This window comes from Gadus chalcogrammus, chromosome 16 (assembly GCF_026213295.1).
Source record: "Gadus chalcogrammus isolate NIFS_2021 chromosome 16, NIFS_Gcha_1.0, whole genome shotgun sequence".
Lineage (NCBI taxonomy): Eukaryota > Metazoa > Chordata > Actinopteri > Gadiformes > Gadidae > Gadus > Gadus chalcogrammus.
This window is the reverse complement of record NC_079427.1, coordinates 25047501-25052500: the sequence shown is the minus strand read 5'-3', so window position 1 is coordinate 25052500 and position 5000 is coordinate 25047501.

The window sequence follows — 5000 nt, the reverse complement described above, 5'->3', positions numbered from 1 at the left end:
ACGCCACTTCCTCTTCTCATAATGGAGCGCTTTCATCCGCCCGCGGCCGCCGGCCCCGCCGGGCCCTCCGGGCCGCGGGGACCAGGAGCCCCACGCCGCCGCACCAGTTGAAAGACGAAGGCCGTCGGGGCGGCCGCCACAGCGGGACGTCCCATGTGGGTGAGAGGTCACACAGGAGGCCACATTGTAATACAAGTGAGTACAGACTGTGTGGCCATGTCGTATGGACGCCACAGCTCGGACACTTTTTTATAGACGTACACTATTATATGTGTTTACGTAATCAATGACACAATGTGAAGGATTTATATGTTCATGATTTTTGGATGATCCTCCTATATTATAAATAGAGAGTCTCTTTAAGACTCTCTCTTTAAGTGTAACGGTCGCTGGCTACAGTAAGTGGTGACTGACCGGTCTATCAGCTTCCAACATCTCTGGTTACCATGCAAGCCGGCTTCACTGAAAACGATCGTGATCGTGGCAGCAAAAGCTAGCGACAGATCAGGCTTCCCCTGGCCGTGTCGGGCAGGCAAATGAAAGGAGGAGGACGGAGGTTTAGGCGGCGAAAGCCCGGGGCCAGACGAACAAAAGAATATGTGGAACTGGAGGAAATAATATGAATGAAAGAAGAATAATAAAGGAGGGAAGAGAGGGTGAAGAGGAGGAAGTGATGGCTGGTGTGAATCACGGGTGACGTAAAGGTTAGAGGGAGAGTTTGCCCGCCGGGGAGGAGAACTCCCTACCAACCCTCCCAACACACGTTGGGAGGCCCCCTAATGCAAGCTGGGATGTGGCTTTATCCCAAGCACTTGGAACATTTTCGGGGGGATTTGTTAATGATAATTGATAATTGATAGTTAATGATTCAATATATTTTTGCGTCATACATTCTTCACTGGGTTGAGGTGAACAACACTCAAACACCCCCTACTATCTCGAGTCAAAAGACAAAAACATAAATGACGACTATAAACAATAGGTGGAAGTTTGGGGAAATCTGTGAAAACAGTGTTTAACTTAATTCATGCCTCTTCTTCATAATACCGTCAGGACGGGTGTGTTACTACAGAGGAATCGCCGGCATTACTCAACCGCTGAATATTCAAAACAGCCTCCAACTGCAGACTACGCCTCTACAGTGTGGGCTAACTGAATATAAACTTCCCAAAATACAAAGATTTCATCCTTTAGACTTCATTGTTTAGATTTGGAATCGTCTCATTGTATTATCCAACACAGGTTTCCTCTGGTTTATATTTGCCCGCATAAACAACAGTGTGCATAAATATCTATCAGTGAGGTTAGGCTGACTGGCTCATGCACTTCCACACATTAGTCAGAAATTAAAAGGTGTCTGATGGATCCAACACGTTTTCACCATGCAAACACCCTCACACACACACACACACACACACACACACACACACACACACACACACACACACACACACACACACACACACACACACACACACACACACACACACACACACACACACACACACACACACACACACACATTCACACACGCAAACACACAAGCACAACCATGTTCTGTGGTAATGTGAGAGCAGAGGGGACTGCTCGAAGAATAGCAGCTCAAAGCTAAGTGAGAGCAGCTGATGTTGCATCATACTTCAAACATTCTTCAAATTAACAATATGTCAAAGGCTATGGAGTACACACACACATGCACATGCACATACACACACACACACACACACGCGCGCACAAAAAACACCATCAGAGCTGCTTCATGATAAGGGTAAACAAACATAATGCACAAATGAGCGGACAAATAGCATTTATACTGAAGGGTCTTCACTGCAGGGTCTCGAACTACGACTTTGCATCATACTTCAAACACGCACACACACACACACATAGACACATATGTGCAAACAAAGTTGTCATCCTCAAAAAAGCATGCATCAGAATTTATCAGGGCACCAGATTGACACCCGCTGTGTAGAAATTAAATAATGATTGGAGAGAGAGATGATTTCAGATCCACCATCGCTGAATGATCCTGAGGCTGCGTTCCGGAGCGGCAGGAGGGAGGCTTCTCACCAGTGGCGGACGTTGCAGATGTTTTCTGGAACCTCGAAAGGCCAGCTGTCGGAATGTTTTCCCACCGCATGAAGAGGCCGGAGCCGCCACTCGAAGGGCTGCGCCCGACGGGTCACATGACCCGAGTCACATGATGACCCAATATGAAAAAGGATGAAGAAGAGGAAGGAGAAGAGGAAGAAAGCTGCATTGGGGGTGGGGGGGGGGAAGCTGGTCAACTCATCGCACCGCGGTCATCTCAACCGGACCGTCTTGCGCTGGCCCCAGGCACTGAGCCAGCGCCAGCAGGGAGAGAGAGAGTGAGAGAGAGGGAGAGAAAGAGAGAGAGAGAGAGAGAGAGAGAGAGAGAGAGAGAGAGAGAGAGAGAGAGAGAGAGAGAGAAAGAGAGAGAGAGAGAGAGAGAGAGAGAGAGAGAGAGAGAGAGAGAGAGAGAGAGAGAGAGAGAGAGAGAGAGAGAAGGAGCCCAACCGTCAGCCACTTCAAACAGACAGAGCCTCCCACTCAGGGTGGATGGATGGGGGGGGTGTTGGGGTTGTGTGGGGGTTAGGGTTGTGGGGGGTGGATACAGATCCGGTGGGCTCACTGGGCCCGGGAACACAGCCTGGTGGAGGGACTGAGGTCACCCACACAGATGGACATGAGAATGCACACACACACACACACACACACACACACACACACACACACACACACACACACACACACACACACACACACACACACACACACACACACACACACACACACACACACACACACACACACACACACACACATACTCACACTCATGTATGCACATGCACACAAACACACACACACACAAACATGGACAGTCACACTCATACATAGACATTCACACACACACTCACACACACACACACACACACACACACACACACACACACACACAAACACACACACACACACACACACACACACACACACACACACACACACACACACACACACACACACACACACACACACACACACACACACACACACACACACACACACACACACACACATACATGGATACACACACATGGATACAAACACATTTATAGTCCCATGCATGCCTCCATGCCAACAGACACTCAATTACAAACATATATATTCACTTATCAGATTCAGCACGCACACACATGGTTACACACAAATAAGAGCAAAATGCATAATCACCTACATCTTTACATTGCAATATATATTTTTCAGTTGACGATTTGAATTACTGCACATATAATAGCTTTAGATCCTTGCCTTTGTAGTTCCCTATGAAGTCCCTAAGAGCAAACCTTTTAATTGAAGCATCAAGCAGGCGTCAAAGTGACTCCCAAGGGAGGCTGAGAGTGATCAAAGTACAGAGTCCATGTTGGAAAACATCCGAACTGAAGGGCTACACGGCCTCCTGTCTGACCCCATACAAGGGAAGGATCACTGAACTGTAGCATTAGAAGCAGAGGTTATGTAAGGAATAAAGCATGATGGGATGTCCCGTTATTGGAAAATAAAAACCACTAAATACATAATACTCCCTTATCGAGACCCCCCGGAGTGGTTCATTCTGCCTGTACCACAGTTACCAACAATGAGTTACTGATATTGGCTACTTTGAGCTATAAAGTGATGGGGTTTTTATCCCCCTTAATCGGCTGAAACCAAAATATCCTTCTATGGTGCTTTGAGCAAAGGTTTTGCGTTGTCAAGGAAACATGGTAGACCCCCCTATTTTTATTTTAACCTTGGGACTTTATTGGACAATTAGGATCAAATATTTAACAATGCTGTGGTGTAAGATAATACAGATACAGTCAAGCAGAATACAACCTATTTTAAAATCAGGCACAAATCCATATTCTGAAATACATCACACATCCTCCCTCAACAGTCACACACACAAAAACAAACAAAGAGAGATTTTAAATGGAGGGACGACGCCAGCCTGCCGCTATAGAGAGCCTGTGGCTCAAGTGTGGTGGGCTATGGCTCCAGGTCTGCTGGAGTCTAGGAGGAGGGTACCTGTGGCCTAGCGAACAGGTGTTGGATGGAAAGTGGTCAAAGCAACGAGGTCAACAGATGTTGGCGTACGGCAGGCCCCGGCCAGGCAGTAAGTGATTAGTGTGGAAAGACATGTAAAAACATGGCTAATGGGGACTCCTAATTAAGATGAAACTCTCTCAGAAGGCTCTGACAAGCCTCTCTCTCTCTCTCTCTCTCTCTCTCTCTCTCTCTCTCTCTCTCTCTCTCTCTCTCTCTCTCTCTGTGCTTGCGTATGCATATGTGTGTGTGCATGAGTGTCCGTGTATGTGTGTGTTTTTATGTAAGGGCATCAGATTTAAGGGGGTCAGTTGTTATGTAAAACAAACAGAGGTCTACAATTTTGGTTTATGATGAAACATATTAATCAACACAGTGGGGATAAAACATAAAACATACTTATCTCTAGCATAGTAAATAAAATTGCTATTTGCTTAACATTATGATGAGTCATATCGCCACCGATGGTCTGTTTCCTTCTGATCAGATAGTAATATAATAACTGGGCAGCCACAACTCTCCAAGGTCGATAATCTGAAGTGTGAAACATTGATTGGCACGTATTATGGCAAAGCTACCAGGAAGCCGCCAACAATTCAAATGTTGTAAACATACAGACAGTGCGACCTCGTATCTCTGAGCCTTTAATAGACCTTAGAAGCACTTTAAGAGTGACGGGTCGCGACCTGCAGCTCGACCGCCTTCCGCAGAAATGGAACAGGCGCCCTCTAGTGGTACTGGATGGCTGGGGTCACGACGCAAATAAATGAGTTGAATTGAAATACATACCAATATTATATCTATATCTATATATATATAATTTTTTTTGATATCTTTATATTTATGTTTATATATATGTATTTCTATATAAATATGTATATTTACAAAAA